Consider the following 21,044-nt stretch of genomic DNA (forward strand, 5'->3'; position numbering starts at 1 on the left):
AAATAGCGAGAATTAGGATTCTTGATCCCTCTCAATCTCTCTTTCAATTCGAGGATCCAGAGAGGTGTTTTCATAGTCATCTCCGAATATTTGCCATCTCGGAATATTTTCGATTTCATTTTTCTATGATATGTCTTTCTATATGAAAATTGGTTATTTACGATGTACGATGATCCCTGTTAAGCATCCATGGCTGAATGGTTAAAGCGCCCAACTCATAATTGGTAAATTTGCGGGTTCAATTCCTGCTGGATGCACACGAACGGGAACATTCCATAAGTCTATTGGAACTGGCTCTCTATCCATGGAATCTCATCCATCATCCATACATAACGAATTGGTATGGTATATTCATACCATAACATAAGAACAATAAGAACTCGAATTCTTATCGATACTGGAACTCAGAGCATAGGAGGGAAAGTCGATTTATGGATGGAATCAAATACGCAGTATTTACAGAAAAAAGTCTTCGTTTATTGGGAAAGAATCAATATACTTTTAATGTCGAATCGGGATTCACTAAGACAGAAATAAAGCATTGGGTCGAACTCTTCTTTGGTGTTAAGGTGGTAGCTGTGAATAGCCATCGACTACCTGGAAAAGGTAGAAGAATAGGACCTATTCTGGGCCATACAATGCATTACAGACGTATGATCATTACCCTTCAACCGGGTTATTCTATTCCACTTCTAGATAGAGAAAAAAACTAAAGGAGAATACTTAATAATACGGCGAAACATTTATACAAAACACCTATCCCGAGCACACGCAAGGGAACCGTAGACAGGCAAGTGAAATCCAATCCACGAAATAATTTGATCCATGGACGGCACCGTTGTGGTAAAGGTCGTAATTCCAGAGGAATCATTACCGCAAGGCATAGAGGGGGAGGTCATAAGCGCCTATACCGTAAAATAGATTTTCGACGGAATCAAAAAGACATATCTGGTAGAATCGTAACCATAGAATACGACCCTAATCGAAATGCATACATTTGTCTCATACACTATGGGGATGGTGAGAAGAGATATATTTTACATCCCAGAGGGGCTATAATTGGAGATACTATTGTTTCTGGTACAAAAGTTCCTATATCAATGGGAAATGCCCTACCTTTGAGTGCGGTTTGAACTATTGATTTACGTAATTGGAAGTAACCAATTAGGTTTACGACGAAACCTAGAAATCGATCACTGATCCAATTTGACTACCTCTACGGGATAGACCTCAACAGAAAACTGTTGAGTAACGGCAGCAAGTGATTGAGTTCAGTAGTTCCTCATAGAAAATTATTGGCTCTAGAGATATGGTAATATGGAGAAGACAAAATTGTTTGAAGCACGCACAGAACCGGAAGCGCCCCTTGTTTCAAAGAGAGGAGGACGGGTTATTCACATTTAATTTGATGGTCAGAGGCAAATTGAAAGCTAAGCAGTGGTAATTAAGACCCCCGGGGGAAAATAGGGATGTCTCCTACGTTACCCATAATATGTGGAAGTATCGACGTAATTTCATAGAGTCATTCGATCTGAATGCTACATGAAGAACATAAGCCAGATGACGGAACGCAGAGACCTAGGATGTAGAAGATCATAACATGAGCGATTCGGCAGATTTGGATTCCTTTCCTATATATCCACTCATGTGGTACTTCATCATATGATTCATATAAGATCCATCTGTCTAGAGATCGTCATATACATCTAGAAAGCCGTATGCTTTGGAAGAAGCTTGTACAGTTTGGGAAGGGGTTTTTTGAGAGAAAAGAAGAATCTACTTCAACCGATATGCCCTTAGGCACGGCCATGCATAACATAGAAATCACACGTGGAAGGGGTGGGCAATTAGCTAGAGCAGCAGGTGCTGTAGCGAAACTCATTGCAAAAGAGGGTAAATCGGCCACTTTAAGATTACCATCTGGGGAGGTCCGTTTAGTATCCCAAAACTGCTTAGCAACAGTCGGACAAGTGGGTAATGTTGGGGTGAACCAAAAAAGTTTGGGTAGAGCCGGATCTAAGTGTTGGCTAGGTAAACGCCCCGTAGTAAGAGGGGTAGTTATGAACCCTGTGGACCACCCCCATGGGGGCGGTGAAGGGAAAGCTCCCATTGGTAGAAAAAAACCCACAACCCCTTGGGGTTATCCTGCGCTTGGAAGAAGAACTAGGAAAAGGAAAAAATATAGCGATAGTTTTATTCTTCGTCGCCGTAAGTAAATACGTAACTAGGAATATGGAAAATTGCATTTTTGGAATTTGCAATAATGCGATGGGCGAACGACGGGAATTGAACCCGCGCATGGTGGATTCACAATCCACTGCCTTGATCCACTTGGCTACATCCGCCCCTTATCCAGCTAAAGGATTTTTTTCTTTTTTCCATTGATCATTATTCTATTTATTCTGACCTCCGTACTTCGATCGAGATATTGGACATAGAATGCCACTCTTTAAAAAGGAAAAAAGGAGTAATCAGCTGTGACACGAAAAAAAACGAATCCTTTTGTAGCTCATCATTTATTGGCAAAGATAGAAAAGGTCAATATGAAGGAGGAGAAAGAAACAATAGTAACGTGGTCCCGGGCATCTAGCATTCTACCCACAATGGTTGGCCATACAATCGCGATTCATAATGGAAAGGAACATATACCTATTTACATAACAAATCCTATGGTAGGTCGCAAATTGGGGGAATTCGTGCCTACTCGGCATTTCACGAGTTATGAAAATGCAAGAAAGGATACTAAATCTCGTCGTTAACTGAATTCTGAATAGAAAGATTAAGAAGAAAAAAAAGATTCAAAATAAAGTAAAGGTAGACGGGGAATAACCTTATTTATGACAAGTTTCAAACTAGTAAAGTATATCCCTAGGATAAAGAAGAAGAAAAGTGGGCTAAGGAAACTCGCAAGGAAAGTTCCAACCGATCGTCTACTTAAGTTCGAGAGAGTTTTCAAAGCACAAAAACGTATCCCTATGTCTGTTTTCAAAGCACAAAGAGTTCTTGACGAGATTCGCTGGCGTTACTACGAAGAAACTGTTATGATACTGAACCTCATGCCCTATCGAGCATCTTATCCCATCTTAAAGTTGGTTTATTCGGCAGCCGCAAATGCTACTCATTATAGGGATTTCGACAAAGCGAATTTATTCATTACTAAAGCCGAAGTCAATAGGAGTACTATTATGAAGAAATTCAGACCTCGAGCTCGAGGACGTAGTTTCCCCATAAAAAAAAGCATGTGTCATATAACAATTGTACTAAATATAGTAAAGAAATCTAAATAACCTTTAGATCCATCTAAGATTTCGATTCCCAGTAAAAAAAAATATAGAATAGAAAAATATGGGACAAAAAATAAATCCACTCGGTTTCAGACTTGGTACAACCCAAAAACACCATTCCTTTTGGTTCGCACAACCAAAAAATTATTCTGAAGGTCTACAGGAAGATAAAAAAATAAGGGATTGTATCAAGAACTATATACAAAAGAATAGGAAAAAGGGCTCGAATAGAAAAATAGAATCAGACTCAAGTTCCGAAGTAATTACACATAATAAAAAAATGGACTCAGGTTCAAGTTCCGAAGTAATTACACATATAGAAATTCAAAAAGAAATCGATACGATCCACGTCATAATCCATATTGGATTCCCAAATTTATTAAAGAAAAAAGGAGCAATCGAAGAATTAGAGAAAGATCTACAAAAGGAAATTAACTCTGTAAACCAGAGATTTAATATTTCTATCGAAAAAGTTAAAGAACCTTATAGACAGCCTAACATTCTTGCAGAATATATAGCTTTCCAATTAAAAAATAGAGTTTCATTCCGAAAGGCAATGAAAAAAGCCATTGAATTAACTAAAAAAGCAGATATAAGGGGAGTAAAAGTAAAAATTGCGGGTCGTCTCGGAGGAAAAGAAATTGCACGCGCCGAATCCATTAAAAAGGGTAGACTTCCCCTCCAAACAATTCGCGCTAAAATTGATTATTGCTGCTATCCAATTCGAACTATCTATGGAGTATTAGGTGTAAAAATTTGGATATTCGTAGACGAAGAATAACTAATCTTGTCTTCGGATTCTGTCCATTGATAGAATAAAAAATGACAAGAGACTTTTTTCCTGAAATCCCTGCAAAAGAAGAAATTCTACCTCTTTCTATAAGATTTAATGAAAATTGATAAATCATTTAATATAATTGCTATGCTTAGTGTGTGACTCGTTATTTTTTTCTTTTTTTTTTTTAAGAAAAAAACTTAGTAATTATAGAAAATTAACTAATAACCAACCTATTGCTTCGTATTGTCGAGATCCTAACTAAGAAACAGTCACTATATGAATAAATACCTCTATCATAAATGAGTAGATGTGTCATATAGTTGTAGCAACTGCAATTTTTTCTCTAAAAAAGAAATGGGATTCTAGGTTGTGAAGCAAAACTAAAGGGATGTGGATAAAGGGAGGGATGATAGAAAGAAGGAAGAGGAAATAAATAAGATATAGGATTCCACTATGTATGGTCTATGAATTACATCATAAAAGGCAATGTGATAAAGCATCAATATAATAAAAATAATAGAGAATTCAAAATCGTAACTTGAAACAAGAACTACAAATTTAAAGCAAAAATAAAGAGCCGCCCGGGTTAATAAAACTGAGAAAATTAACTCGGAAAGAAATTTTTTGGAAGCTCCGTTGCGGGATTCAGACCTAACCATTCAAGGAGAAGCAGTGGGAACGACAGAACCTATGATTCCATAGGATTTTATTGAAAAAAATCCTAACACTTCATTGGGTGGGATGGCGGAACAAACCAAAAAAATTGTCTTATTTGGTAAGTTTCTAAATTAACAAATAAGACAGGAAAGAGTAAATATTCGCCCGCGAAATTCTTATTGAATTAGAATACTTTACCGCGATTCAATAAGAGTAAAAATAAGGATATTGTTTTAAGAAGGATTACATTATCTATAAATATAGAATTTAGATAAATATACACACACATCTGGATATATTCTAGATCTTCTTTTTTGACTATATATTATATTTTTCTGTTTTAACAAATTCAATATAAAAAAAACCGAACTTTTTCTATTATCTATTAATGTGTATCTATCCGTACCGTAATATTTTGGAATATTATGAATTAGAGAAATTTACATGCTTTCTCATTCCATTCGCGAGGAGCTGGATGAGAAGAAACTCTCATGTCCAGTTTTGCAGTAGAGATGGAACTAAGAAAGAGAACCATCGACTATAACCCCAAAAGAACCAGATTTCGCAAACAACATAGAGGAAGAATGAAAGGAAAATCCTGCCGAGGCAATCGTATTTGTTTTGGTAGATATGCTCTTCAAGCACTTGAACCCGCTTGGATCACGGCGAGACAGATAGAAGCAGGACGAAGAGCAATAACACGATATGCACGTCGTGGTGGAAAAATATGGGTACGTATATTTCCCGACAAACCGGTTACACTAAGACCCACGGAAACACGTATGGGCTCGGGAAAGGGGTCCCCCGAATATTGGGTAGCCGTTGTTAAACCAGGTCGTATACTTTATGAAATGGGGGGAGTATCTGAAACTGTAGCTAGAGCAGCTATCTCCATAGCTGCCAGTAAAATGCCCATACGAAGTCAATTTATTCGATTAGAGATATAGAACCCTAAAAGGGGTATGGAAGATCAAAAAAATGCCCGGTTTTTCTTTCTGGAAAGACAATATTTCTTTCATCCTTTTGCATTGAAATAACAAATTGAAATCAAAATAATATGATTCAACCTCAGACCCTTTTAAATGTAGCAGATAATAGTGGAGCTCGAAAATTGATGTGTATTCGAGTCATAGGAGCTGCTGGTAATCAGCGATATGCTCGTATTGGTGATGTTATTGTTGCTGTAATCAAAGACGCATTGCCCCAAATGCCTCTAGAAAGATCCGAAGTAATTCGAGCTGTAATTGTACGTACATGTAAAGAGTTCAAATGCGAAGACGGTATAATAATCCGCTATGATGACAATGCTGCGGTTATAATTGATCAAAAAGGCAATCCAAAAGGAACTCGAGTTTTTGGCGCGATTGCCGAGGAATTGAGAGAATTGAATTTTACCAAAATAGTTTCATTAGCTCCTGAAGTATTATAAATACTAGTAGGCGAAATTTAGATCAAAGAATTAATTTAGTAGATTGTGTTTTACGTATATGTTTTAAAATCCAAAATGAAAAGAAAAAAAAAAAAAACATGTTGATTATAGAAAAATTAGGAGGAACCTAGAATTAGAGTCTTATGGGCAAGGACACTATTGCTGATTTACTAACCTCTATAAGAAACGCGGACATGAATAAAAAAGGAACAGTTCGAGTAGTATCTACAAATATTACCGAAAACATTGTTAAAATACTTCTACGAGAGGGTTTTATTGAAAGTGTTCGGAAACATCAGGAACGTAACAGATATTTCTTGGTTTCAACTTTGCGACATCAAAAGAGAAAGACTAGAAAAGGAATATATAGAACAAGAACCTTTTTAAAGCGTATCAGCCGACCCGGCTTACGAATTTATACCAACTATCAAGGAATTCCTAAAGTTTTGGGTGGAATGGGAATTGCTATTCTTTCTACTTCTCGAGGGATAATGACAGATCGAGAAGCTCGACTAAACAGAATTGGGGGAGAAGTCTTATGTTATATATGGTAATCGCCCCGCCTATAGTGCTCGAATTCTATCTCGCCCTTCCTATTTTGAAAATAAAAATAGAAAAATAGGAGAAAAAAAATATGACAGAAAAAAAAAATAGGAGAGAAAAAAAAAACCCCAGAGAAGCAAAAGTAACTTTCGAAGGTTTAGTTACGGAAGCCCTACCCAATGGAATGTTCCGCGTTCGGCTAGAGAATGACACCATCATCCTAGGCTATATTTCAGGAAAGATCCGGTCTAGTTCTATACGAATACTGATGGGGGATAGGGTCAAAATTGAAGTAAGTCGTTATGATTCAAGCAAGGGACGTATAATTTATAGACTTCCCCATAAGGATTCGAAGCGTATCGAAGACTCGAAGGATAGCGAAGATTTGAAGGATAGCGAAGATTTGAAGGATACCAAAGATTCAAAGGATTAGGTTTTTCTTTTTTTTTTTCTAGGGTAATAAATTCTAAGTTCTAAAATTCAAGCGAAGAGACTTATTTTTTCCAAAAGATTAGATTCATAGTTTAAAAAAGGATACGGAAATATGAAAATAAGAGCTTCCGTTCGTAAAATTTGTACAAAATGTCGACTGATTCGTAGGCGTGGACGAATTAGAGTCATTTGCTCTAATCCGAAGCATAAACAAAGACAGGGGTAATCTTTCGAAAAAGAACTTGACTTTCTAAAAAGTAAAAAAAAGTACCCGCGGAAATGTTCCAATTCCAAATAAAATAATTTAATTTAAAATAATTAAAGTAAAGGGTGTATTTTACCCTGAAACGGATATCTTTGTATCTTTTTTTCTTTTTTTATTTCTAACTCATATTTATGAGATAATAAAATATGGCAAAAGCTATACCAAAAATTGGTTCACGTAAGAAAGTGCGTATTGGTTTACGTAGGAATGCACGTTTTAGTTTACGGAAGAGTGCACGTAGAATAACAAAAGGGGTTATTCATGTTCAAGCTAGTTTCAACAATACCATTATAACTGTTACAGACCCACAAGGTCGGGTGGTTTTCTGGTCCTCGGCCGGTACTTGTGGATTCAAAAGCTCAAGAAAAGCATCACCCTATGCTGGTCAAAGAACAGCAGTAGATGCTATTCGTACAGTAGGTTTGCAACGAGCAGAAGTTATGGTAAAGGGCGCTGGTAGTGGAAGAGATGCCGCATTACGAGCCATTGCTAAAAGTGGTGTGCGATTAAGTTGTATACGCGATGTAACACCTATGCCGCATAATGGATGTCGACCGCCTAAAAAAAGACGTCTGTAAAAGAATTAACCCGCTTTCAACTTTCAAGAGAAATAAACGATTCAATGATAAAATAATAATACTAGTCTATTATGGTTCGAGAGGAGGTAGCAGGATCCACTCAAACACTACAGTGGAAGTGTGTTGAATCAAGAGTAGATAGTAAGCGCCTTTATTATGGTCGTTTCATTCTGTCCCCGCTTAGAAAAGGTCAAGCGGACACCGTCGGTATTGCCTTGCGAAGAGCTTTACTTGGAGAAATAGAAGGAACATGTATCACACGTGCAAAATTTGGGAGCGTGCCGCACGAATATTCTACAATAGCAGGTATTGAAGAATCCGTACAAGAAATTTTACTAAATTTGAAAGAAATTGTATTGAGAAGTAATCTCTATGGAGTTAGAGACGCATCCATTTGCGTCAAAGGTCCTAGATACATAACTGCTCAAGATATCATCTTACCGCCTTCCGTAGAAATCGTTGATACGGCACAACCTATAGCTAACTTGACAGAGCCCATTGATTTCTGTATTGATTTACAGATCAAGAGAGATCGTGGATATCAGACAGAACTCAGAAAGAACTATCAAGATGGAAGTTATCCTATAGATGCTGTATCCATGCCTGTTCGAAATGTGAATTATAGTATTTTTTCTTGTGGGAATGGAAATGAAAAACACGAGATACTTTTTCTAGAAATATGGACTAATGGAAGTTTAACCCCTAAGGAAGCACTTTATGAGGCTTCTCGTAATTTGATTGATTTATTTCTTCCTTTTCTACACGCGGAGGAAGAGGGCACTAGTTTCGAAGAAAATAAAAACAGGTTTACTCCACCCCTTTTTACTTTTCAAAAAAGATTAACTAATCTAAAGAAAAACAAAAAAGGAATTCCATTGAATTGTATTTTTATTGATCAATTAGAATTGACTTCTAGAACGTATAATTGTCTAAAAAGGGCCAATATACATACACTATTGGACCTTTTGAGTAAGACTGAAGAAGATCTTCTGAGAATTGACAGTTTTCGTATGGAAGATAGAAAACATATATGGGACACTCTAGAGAAGCATCTCCCAATTGATTTACTTAAGAATAAACTCTCGTTTTAAATCCATTGCAATTTTTTTTCTTCTTCTTTTTCGAGTTAGAATAAAAAGAAAAAAGAAAACAATTTTGCATCTTTGGTACAATCTATATTTTCGCGAAATGGATCATAATAAAATGGATTTTAGGTATCTAGGGAAGATTCACTTGGAAGTAACTATTTCCTAGATACCTATGGTACTTCACGGTTGAATGAATCAAAAAATATCTAAAAAAGACCTAAAGTTAACGATTTATCAATGGGTAATGTTGCTCCAATACCTAACCAAAGAGCTACTACAGTACCGATTAAAAAAACGGTTGTAGCTACTGGGCGGCGAAATGGATTTTGGAATTTATTGACATTCTCTAGAAAAGGTACTGTCAATAAGCCTGTTGGCACAGAAACCATTAAGAGAACGCCCAATAACTTATTGGGTACCGTACGGAGTATTTGAAACACGGGAAAGAAGTACCACTCGGGTAATATTTCCAGAGGAGTTGCAAACGGATCTGCCGGTTCACCAATCATTGATGGCTCGAGAACCGCTAAACCTACATTACATGCAATAGTACCTAGAATTACTACTGGAAAAATATATAAAAGATCGTTGGGCCATGCGGGTTCCCCGTAATAATTATGTCCCATCCCTTTAGCTAATTTAGCTCTTAATACAGGATCATTTAAGTCTGGTTTCTTTGTTATTGGGATAGGTGAACTCTTTAGGATCCATCCCCCAAAGGAACCGGACATGAGAATTTATCATCATCCGGCTCGAGCAAGAGTGAAAGAAATAAGACCGCGGAAGATCCTTAATAGAATTAAGGTATATAATGACTCAATGACTCTAGGCAAGAAAAGCTTTATCAGATTCTCTTTTCCGAAGTTGCACCTACAACTACTCATTGAAAATAATCCTATTCTTATGGGTAAATGCTCAATATCCAAGTGGGCTTACAAATTTGATCATGATCAATTGCTTTGTGGATTGTCTCATGTCTCTTGATTAGTTGGTATTTATCCCCTCAATATCGCAAGTTTCTTACCTCCAAACAAAATATTTACTTGTTACTAATAAAAAATCAAAAAGTTTAGCCTACATTCTTCCTTAGATCCCTTCTTTTACTCCGATAGTATTGCGGATCACAATCGATGCAAAGAAAATGAATGCATTTCCATACTATAATAAAAAGGTAAGTGTAATAAATAGAGAATTGGATCATGTCACATGACTTATTCCATTTCTACTCTATGGGATCTTACGGAGCCTGTTCATGGATGACATGGTTGCGGTATGATCATAGAAGATATTCTCCTCAAGTGAACCAGCCTATCCTTCCTAGGTAGGGGACTTACATGTTGATTGGATGCGGAGACACCTTTGGTTGTGAATTCTAATGTGGCAGATCCAATTCTTTATCTGCATGGCCAAATCAATAATTCAAGTCACACACTCCCATAATCCGCCTTTTTTCTTTCGTAAAATTAACTTCAACTATTTGTATTGTATAAAAATACTTCGGAGTTGAAGAGAAGTATCCAAATGACATGTGTTATTTTACAATAACCCATGCTTGTAGCAATGAAATACCACAACCTACCCGATATGATATATGAGAATTCTAATTCTCTATGATATGCCTTCCCTATAAAGGACCCGAAATACCTTGCTTACGTATCATTGGAAAGTGCATTAACATAAATACGGCAGTAAGCAGAGGCAGTACAAAGGTATGTAAACTATAAAAACGAGTCAAAGTGGATTGGCCCACACTAGCACTTCCGCGTAATAACTCCACTAAAGGCGATCCTATTACCGGAATAGCGTCAGGTACACCTGTCACAATTTTGACTGCCCAATAGCCAATTTGATCCCAAGGCAAAGAATAACCAGTTACACCAAATGATGCAGTCAAAACAGCCAAAACCACACCTGTGACCCAAGTTAATTCACGGGGTTTTTTAAATCCCCCTGTGAGATACACACGAAATACATGCAGGATCATCATTAAAACCATCATACTTGCTGACCATCGATGAACTGATCGGATTAACCAACCAAAGTTGGCCTCGGTCATTATGTATTGAACCGAGGAAAAAGCCTCTGTAACGGTTGGTCGGTAGTAAAAAGTCATAGCAAAACCGGTAGCGACTTGTACTAGAAAACAAGTAAGTGTAATTCCCCCTAAACAATAAAATATGTTGACATGGGGAGGAACATATTTACTAGTTATATCATCCGCAATTGCCTGAATCTCAAGACGTTCCTCAAACCAATCATATACTTTATTGAGATAGGTAACTAACCCGAGTCCCCCTCTAAGAGCCGTATATGAAAATTTCATCTCGTACGGCTCAAGCAGAAACACACAAATTTTCAACGAATATTAGAAAAAAGGTTCAAAACTTCATCAGCCACTGAATTGGGTCGATTTGCCTTGAAGATATCAAATAAGAAAAATCCGGAATATCTTCTTTGTGATGATAATGCCAAAAAATCTCAAGTTGGCGCGTCTTTCTTCCTTTCCCTTATGTTGGTCATTAGAGGCTTCTTGACTTTTCTCTTCCCTATTTTGGATTTGTTTTTTTATGCGTAATATAGAAATTATCTTGTTGCGATCCTATGAATCAGTTCAATTAAAACCTTAGATTCATACTAGAGCCACGATGATTTAGTCTCAAGCTAAACAAAAGGCAAGGGTTCTTCGAATAAGAACCGCTTGATAATCATTTATTGAATCAGTGTAATGACTCGACAAAATCGAGAGAAAAAAAGTTGTCTTTTGGGCAAACAAAATTGGAAGGAAGAAAATTTCTTTTTTATTTTTATTTAAGAACTACTTGAATTTTTCAGTCTGGTTGCGAGGTCTTAATAGTGAGTATGAATCATAGTTCCATTTTTTTTGATCCACTCTATCTATTTCGTGTTCCAGATACTAGAATAAATAATATCTGACGAATTAGAATCATCTTGATAGAGATAACAGGCCCTTTCTGTGTATTATCAATAGGATCAATTCTAACAAGTCACACACTCATATTCCAGAGATACCGAAACAAAAAAATTCCGCGGTCGAACTACCATAATATCTAGAAATGTAGATCTTAAACTAGAAAAGCTTTTTTGGATGGAAAAACTCTGACTTCCTAGTTTTAGTTAGTAGAAACCTAATTGGTTAAAATTCCATCCAGTAAAACGGAAGAATTATAAATTTCTAAAATGATAGATAGGAATATAGCGAATAAAGCCATTGCGACCCCCATAAAAGGAGTAGTCCCCCAACCCGGGGCGACTTTCCCATATTCCGAATTCAAGGGTTTCAGTAAACTACCTGCACCAGTTCGTTTTGGCCTAGGTTTAGAACTATCTTCAACGGTTTGTGTAGCCATAAATTCTATTTAATCATTGGTGTTGACTTTGTATACTATTCCGTTGTAGTTGTAAATACACGATCTTTTCGTAGATCCATTGTAATCTTGAAATTCTATAAAAATGGAAACAGCAACTTTAGTCGCCATCTCCATATCTGGTTTACTTGTAAGCTTTACTGGGTATGCCTTATATACCGCGTTTGGGCAACCCTCTCAACAATTAAGAGATCCATTCGAAGAACACGGAGACTAATTTAAGTAAGAAGTCCCCCTATCTGGGAGACTTCTTACTTAAATGAAATTATTTTATTCTTTTAGTTGGAGTTGGTGGAACCTTAGGTGGTTCTCGGAAGAAGATAGCGAAAAAAATTATCCCTAAAGTCGAAACTAAAAGGAACGTATAAACCAATGCTTCCATAGATTCGATCGTGGTTTATTTACAATTATAACTTCCACACCTATTCATTTGTCATTTGGGAGAATTTCCCATATAAAGAAAGAAAAAGAGTCAAAGAAAGGATGGGAGATGTTTCCCATGTCAAATCAAAAAAGAGAGGTGAAAGATACCATAACAATGTGTATCAGACTGCCTGTTTCCTTGTAGTTGGATCTCCCACTTTTTGGAATGTTCCAAATTCCACTTGAGCATCCAAATCTGGATCAATACCAGCAAAAACATCTCGGAACAATGTTCTAGCGCCATGCCAAATGTGTCCGAAAAAGAAGAGCAAAGCAAAGGTAGCATGACCAAAAGTGAACCAACCCCTTGGACTGCTGCGAAAAACACCATCAGATTTCAAAGTAGCCCGGTCTAATTCAAAAATTTCCCCTAATTGAGAACGCCTCGCATATTTTTTTACAGTAGCAGGATCAGAATAACTTACTCCATTAAGTTCGCCACCATAGAACTCCACCGTTACGCCTACTTGTTCAACACTATATTTGGATTCTGCTCTTCTAAAAGGAACGTCCGCTCTAACAATTCCCTCCTCATCTACCAAAACAACCGGAAATGTTTCAAAAAAAGTAGGCATACGGCGTACAAAAAGCTCACGTCCTTCTTTATCTCTAAAGACGGGATGTCCTAACCATCCAACAGCTATTCCATCCCCATTGTCCATTGAGCCTGCTCTGAATAATCCCCCTTTTGCCGGATTATTACCAATATAATCATAAAAGGCTAATTTTTCGGGAATTTTAGACCAAGCTTCTGATAAACTAAGATTTTCGGCTAAACCATTGCTAACTCTTCGATATATTTCTTGCTGAAAGTATCCCTGATCCCACTGATAACGAGTAGGCCCAAATAATTCGATTGGGGTCGTTGCTGACCCATACCACATAGTTCCAGCAACTACGAAAGCTGCAAAAAAAACAGCAGCGATACTACTGGAAAGTACAGTTTCAATATTGCCCATACGTAATCCTTTATATAGACGTTGAGGCGGACGGACACTAAGATGGAATAAGCCCGCTAATATACCCAATGTACCCGCAGCAATATGATGAGAAGCTATTCCCCCCGGAACAAAAGGATCAAAACCTTCTGCACCCCACGCTGGATTTACAGCTTGTACTTTTCCAGTTAGTCCATAAGGATCGGATACCCATATCCCAGGACCATACAAACCCGTTACATGAAATGCCCCAAAGCCAAAGCAAGCCACCCCTGCAAGAAATAAATGAATTCCAAAGATCTTGGGCAAATCCAAAGAGGGTTTTCCCGTCCGCTCATCAGAGAATATTTCTAGGTCCCAATATACCCAATGCCAAATCGCTGCCAAGAAACACAAGCCAGAAAACACAATATGCGTACCTGCCACACCTTCATAACTCCAAATACCCGGATTTGTTACAGTTCCTCCTGAAATACTCCAACCACCCCACGAATCCGTTATTCCTAAACGAGTCATGAAGGGAATTACGAACATACCTTGTCTCCACATTGGATCCAGAACAGGATCAGAGGGATCAAAAACTGCTAATTCATATAAAGCCATTGAGCCAGCCCAACCAGAAACTAGAGCTGTGTGCATTATATGCACCGCAAGCAATCGACCCGGATCATTCAATACGACAGTATGAACACGATACCAAGGCAAACCCATGGAAATACCCCTTTAGCAAAGAAAAATAGACACGATGTCGCTTTATTTTATCGCATTGAAAAAGACTATCCATATCCTATGTACCTAACCCTTCTAGGGGATTCTGTGTCAGAAAGCGCGAATATTTATTTCATTCCATTAAAAATAAGAAGCCAATTCTGTTCATAAGAAGAAAGAGAAGCAGATCTATTCTATACTCGATAAGTGCCAATATGCAATGGGTAACTTGGCCAATTTGGAAAAAACGAAGAATAGATCGCTACCCCTCTTTGTTTAGCATTCGAATCACCCATTCCTTTTTCTTTATTCAATCTGTCTTACATTCCTTATATGTATAACCTTTCAATCTACGTATTAATAGAATCTATAGTATTCATATAGAATAAGAATAAAAATTAAGACAATAAACTGCGGATTCTTTCTTTCTGTTCCATTCTTACGTTTCCATATTAAAGTGTGGTTTTCTTACTTAAATTTAATAATATTAATCTAATATGCCCATTGGTGTTCCAAAAGTACCTTACCGGATTCCTGGAGATGAAGAAGCGACTTGGGTTGACTTATACAATGTTATGTATCGAGAAAGGACACTTTTTTTAGGTCAAGAGATTCGTTGCGAGATCACGAATCATATTACAGGTCTCATGGTATATCTCAGTATAGAAGATGGAATTAGTGATATTTTTTTGTTTATAAATTCCCCAGGCGGGTGGCTAATCTCAGGAATGGCTATTTTTGATACGATGCAAACGGTGACACCAGATATATATACAATATGCCTCGGAATAGCCGCCTCCATGGCGTCCTTCATTCTGCTTGGAGGAGAACCCACCAAGCGTATAGCATTCCCTCACGCGAGGATTATGCTTCACCAACCTGCTAGTGCTTATTATCGGGCAAGGACACCAGAATTTTTACTAGAAGTAGAAGAGTTACACAAAGTTCGCGAAATGATCACAAGGGTTTATGCACTAAGAACAGGCAAGCCTTTTTGGGTTGTATCCGAAGACATGGAAAGGGATGTTTTTATGTCAGCAGACGAAGCCAAAGCTTATGGACTTGTCGATATTGTAGGGGATGAAATGATTGACAAGCACTGCGATACTGATCCAGTGTGGTTTCCAGAAATGTTTAAGGATTGGTAGTGTCCGGATTTCTTGTAAAGTTATTTCACAGCTAAATTCGTGTTTTCCTCGATTTAATAGAAAATAGAAAGACTTCATGATGAGCAATCATCAGGTTAAGATGGATCTAAACCAATCCATTTTTTTCTATATACATACAACATGCCGACGATTAAACAACTTATTAGAAACGCAAGACAGCCAATACGAAATGCTAGAAAAACGGCCGCGCTTAAAGGATGCCCTCAGCGTCGAGGAACATGTGCTAGGGTGTATGTGCGACTCGTTCAGATCATGACTTCAAACAAATATAAAAAAATTTGAAGTATCCATGATTAGTACCAATGAATAGGATATAGCTTCTCTATCCTAGATTTCTATGGTATATGGAATTTCTGGTTTCCTTTGGTGCAAATCCAATTATCTAAATTGGAAATAAGAAGCAATTCTCCCATTGGTAGCAAATGGTTATCCATTAAGCGGAGGAAATAGTAATAAAAAGAAAAAGGCTTATGCTCCTTTATCTTAAAAGAACGGACTAACAGGGTCAGCTACTTAGCCAACTTTCATAATTAAATACCGTCACTGTATGGATAACTCTTATTGTGAAAAGAGCTATTTACTCTATAATGGATAGGTAGAGCCAAAGAATGTGAACTATACAAGTTCGCAATACCTTTTGATGAAAGAAAGGGCTCCGGTGTATAGAGAGGGCCTCACCGTTTAAAAGGGAACCATAGAAACGATGGAACCCACTATTTTTTTTAGTATTATTAGAATGAATTTGTTATTTCGTATAGAAATAACTGAACGGAGTGGAATAAAAAATCGTGGTTGGGAAGGTTACTATAGCAAAAGCCATTGGAATTAATATTTTATATATCGGAATAATTCGTTTTGTTATTAATGAGAAAAAGGGTGACTAAAAGAAGAGAAATCATTAGTTATTCATTAAGGTTAATTTGATTCAATGACCAGAGTTCCGCGAGGATATATAGCCCGGAGACGACGAACAAAAATGCGTTCATTTGCCTCAAACTTTAGAGGGGCTCATTTAAGACTTAATCGAATGATTACCCAACAGGTAAAAAGAGCTTTTGTTTCCTCTCATCGAGATAGAGGTAGGCAAAAGAGGGATTTTCGTCGTTTGTGGATCACTCGGATAAACGCAGCAACGCGGGTATATAAAGTATTCGATAGTTATAGTAAATTAATACACAACCTGTACAAGAAGAAATTGATTCTTAATCGTAAAATGCTTGCACAAGTAGCTGTATCAAATCCAAATAATCTTTACACGATTTCCAATAAAATAAAGATCATCAATTAAAGGTATAAATAAAGTAATATACTGGAATAATAAAAGATGAATTCCCGGAGAGGGAACTCCGGGAAGATACAATAAATTAAGATTAAGTGGTAGGAATCAACGAGCTGGATTACTTTCTTTATAATATATATAGGTCTGGCCCTTTCGAATTCGAATAAAACATCAACAATCGGAACTTAAGTTCCGGTTGTTGTTTCTGAAATTTTGGTTGTAGTTTCTTAAGTTTCGATTGGAATTGTACTTTTGCGTTAATTGAGGAATATGTCTATTTTTTCTGGGTCTAGAACCTGTAATTATTGAAATTGACTGGGCTTGAAATTGCTTTTCGTTCTCATAGTTACGAAACGGTAAGAAAGATAAAATACGAGCCTGTTTTATAGCAAGAGTAATTAATCGTTGTTGTTTCAAGGTTAATCTATTTATTCGTCTCGATAATATTTTTCCTTGTTCACTAATAAATCTATTAATTAAACTCATGTTTCTATAATCAATTCGATCTCCCGGGCCAATCCGAGGACGCCTACGAAAAGGTTGTTTAGATTTACGAAAAGGTTGTTTGAATTTACGAAAAGTTTGCTTGGATTTACGAAAGGGTTGCTTGGATTTATTAAAAGTTTGCTTGGATTTACTAAAGGGTTGCTTAGATTTAAGAAAAGGTTGTTTAGATGTATACATGATTTATTCCTTATTTAAAATTTGAAAATTTGAAAATTCACTTCTTTATTTTATTAATTTAGGATCCAGAAGAAGTAGTTTTTCTTTGATCCATATCTTATTTGATTCATATTATAGTATATGAATACCCTCTATACATATGAAATAATATCTACCGGAAATCAGATGAGTTGATTTGTATTTTGTATTCTATACTATGTTTTCTTTATATATTAAATATGAAGTTCTTACTCTTTCTGTTGTTTGGAAAGATCGAACACACGATGTTCCTATTTCTTTATTTCGTGATGAGTCGTATGCTTGCGACAATAACGACAAAATTTTTTGAATTCTAATTGTCCGGGTGTATTGTGGCGATTCTTTTGAGTACTATATCTAGAAATCCCCGTCGATTCCTCATTGGCACCTTTTCGAACACAACTGATGCATTCCAAAATAACTCTGATTCTAACATCTTTTCCCTTGGCCATGAACCTCCTTTTCTTTTTGGATTGACTTAACTTAATTCTTCTACTTATTCTTTTATTCTTCTATTTTGAATCCGAAGAAGAAGAATAAAATTCATTAGAATAATTTTTTTTTATTCTTAAATTAAGTAATAAAAAATAGAGAAATAATTAAAGAATACAATCCTTGTCGAATTAGCAAAGATTTTGGTTCGAAATCCTTTCATTTAATTAGCCAGCCCCGCCTTTTTCTATGCTCTGATTTCTGAGGCCTTATTTAGCTTGGGTACCCCTTTAAATTGAATTTCTATTTTCAAAAATGGGGTTTACCAAATTTTTCATGACTCTGAGGTTCAACCCAATCCATCTTTTCTTTCTTTTTCCTTCCGATACTAAAAAAAGATTGAAAAGGATAAAATTTTGTCATATCACGAAGAAATCTATCCCTCCCATAGCAATAACTAGAATTAAAAAAAAGGGAATGACAAAGCATCTGGGAATAAACGATTAATTTCTATCAATAAACCTGCTAAAGCACCAAACCATAGAGTACTTAGCACGGGTGCTACAGAGAGATATGTTTTTATATCCCGCATTGAAAATCCTCCTTCCTTGTTGGAATACATATATGATCATAAACTCTTGCCCAAGATTGTTATGCTATATATAAAATGAACCATATCGACGAAATTTTCCTATCCCTAAAAAAGAAAAAGATGACCCCTTCTTCCTATATATTACCAAGGAAAAGTAATCCTTCTTTTATAGGCGAAATTCTATTGGATTTTAGATGTATATAATTCCTTAATTATATGAGACCAAAAAGAAGAAATGACACGAGGGTTCTATATATAGATAGAGAAAGAAGAAGAAAATAGAAAGAAGAAGAAAATTATGATGTGGAAAAGAAGACAGGAATTGTGTACAATGGCATTGTACAACAATTTAATTTGGAAAAGGGATGTAGCGCAGCTTGGTAGCGCGTTTGTTTTGGGTACAAAATGTCACAGGTTCAAATCCTGTCATCCCTACCTATTACTTCTTTCTTCTTTATAGGCAGTAGCGACGAGATCAATTAAAGTAAAGTGGGTATAACTTGAATTTGTGGAGACTATACGTACGTGAGATACATTAGGAATAGAAAAAGATTTTCTTTTTGAATGAATGAAAGCGCTCTTAGTTCAGTTCGGTAGAACGCGGGTCTCCAAAACCCGATGTCGTAGGTTCAAATCCTACAGAGCGTGATTCCATCTATCTTATGTCGAAGCAGAGTAAAATAACTTAACAAAATGGAATTGTAACTCCAATTTCAATTTGACCTCCTCCAGACCAGAGAGGAGGTCAATCAAAAAAAAAAATGACTCAATCAAAGATCCAACTGATCCCCACGCCTGTATTGCAAATACGCAGTCACGAATAATCCCGCTAAAGTAATAGGAATTAGGCCTAAGACGATTCCAAATAGAAAAACTTCAATCATTTCGATTTGTTCGAGGGGATAAAAAAAGAGGTACGATCTATCCCTAAATAGTACTCTAAATTATCCACGAATCTCAATGACCAAGAAAAGAATTCCTAATTAGTCTGGAAAAGAGTCGTAGAATACCAGGAATCCCAAAGAAAGATTTTTCTTTTCTGAATTATAATTATTCAGTCAATTCAAATAAGGCGTATCTTGTTCAAGCCAATAAATAGAGCTGGGGTTATAGTTAAAGCAGCCAGTAGAAAACCGAAATAACTAGTTAAAGTAAGCATGAAAGAGTTAAATTCCATTTATTTTTTTTTACTACACTACATATGTTGGTAAAGCATTTACCTAAGTTATGGAAAATTCATAATTCATCAGTTATTTTAGATAATACTAAAAAACAAGATAGAGTAAGATACAGAAGTGTAAAAGAAAGTGGATTCATCAGATGATACATGAGTCCCTAATTCCGAATCAAGAGATTTGTTGTGGAATTTGTCAATTGAGTAAAGTAATAATATTAAGAACTAGATCATCTAACCCCATTGAATGAAAAAATGAAATTCGATTTTCAGGAAAATTTTGGAATAAGAGATAAATAAACAATTGAATTTGAAAAAAAAACTTCTTTCTATTTTGGATAATTTCTTTTTCAATAGGACCCTCTTTTTGGAGTGAACGATCGAATATTCCCCTATTCCTTCTTATTTTAACTGATTGTATTCCATATGGAATAAGAGGAGAAGAAAAGCATTCCACGACCTCCCAAGGGGCTGTTAAAAAAAAAGAAAGCTCTTCCTTGAATTTACTTTATTTTTATTCCTTTTTCGAACTCCAACCAAAGTAGATTCGAAGACGAGTCACTTCAATTATCCTTTTAAGTTCTATTCTATCTTCTGTCTTTCCCTATTTCATCTCGTAAAGTTCCACGCTCGCAGTTTGGTCAAGAAAGTTAGACCTAATCCAACAAACAATACAAGGATTAATTACGAATTATGAAAGGATAGATTTCACATATACTTGTCCTTGTATTGTGTCAGTATGAGAATATCCTTCCTAAATTTTTTATCCAAACCTATTGATCATTAACTTAGATTTTCCCAAGATTTTGGCTGCTATTCCGAATTACTCTATTATTCCGAAGCCAATGAAAAGTAAGTAGAACCTACAAAAATGGGGTTTTCTATTGACGCCTTGAATAACATATAGCTTACCTATAGACAAAAAATAAAAAAAAAAAAGAAAAAAGTAATTATGTTTCGGAACCAGGCAAAACCAGATTGCTGTGCCATAGGAAGGATAGCTATACTAATTCGGTATACTCAAAATACACCTTTGGTACAAAATTGACAATCTCACAAGGATGAAATATCAGTAATTTTCTATTTACTGGTCGATCCCATCTTTTACGGAATCAATTCCTTTTTTGAATGTACAAAAATTTTGGGAGTTCAGCATGTCTGGAAGCACGGGAGAACGTTCTTTTGCT

General features: G+C 36.3%; 2 non-coding genes across 2 annotated transcripts; both read left to right on the top strand.

Annotated features, from left to right (window-relative positions):
- Window positions 1–19,044: 19,044 nt before the first annotated feature.
- TRNAP-UGG (transfer RNA proline (anticodon UGG)) lies at window positions 19,045–19,118 on the top strand. Its single transcript has one exon. It is a non-coding gene; the product is annotated as a tRNA-Pro (tRNA).
- Window positions 19,119–19,257: 139 nt separating this feature from the next.
- Window positions 19,258–19,331, top strand: TRNAW-CCA (transfer RNA tryptophan (anticodon CCA)). Its single transcript has one exon. It is a non-coding gene; the product is annotated as a tRNA-Trp (tRNA).
- Window positions 19,332–21,044: the final 1,713 nt, after the last annotated feature.

This window comes from Triticum urartu, unplaced genomic scaffold, assembly GCF_056163025.1.
Source record: "Triticum urartu cultivar PI428250 unplaced genomic scaffold, HENAU_Tu73 scaffold2, whole genome shotgun sequence".
NCBI lineage: Eukaryota > Viridiplantae > Streptophyta > Magnoliopsida > Poales > Poaceae > Triticum > Triticum urartu.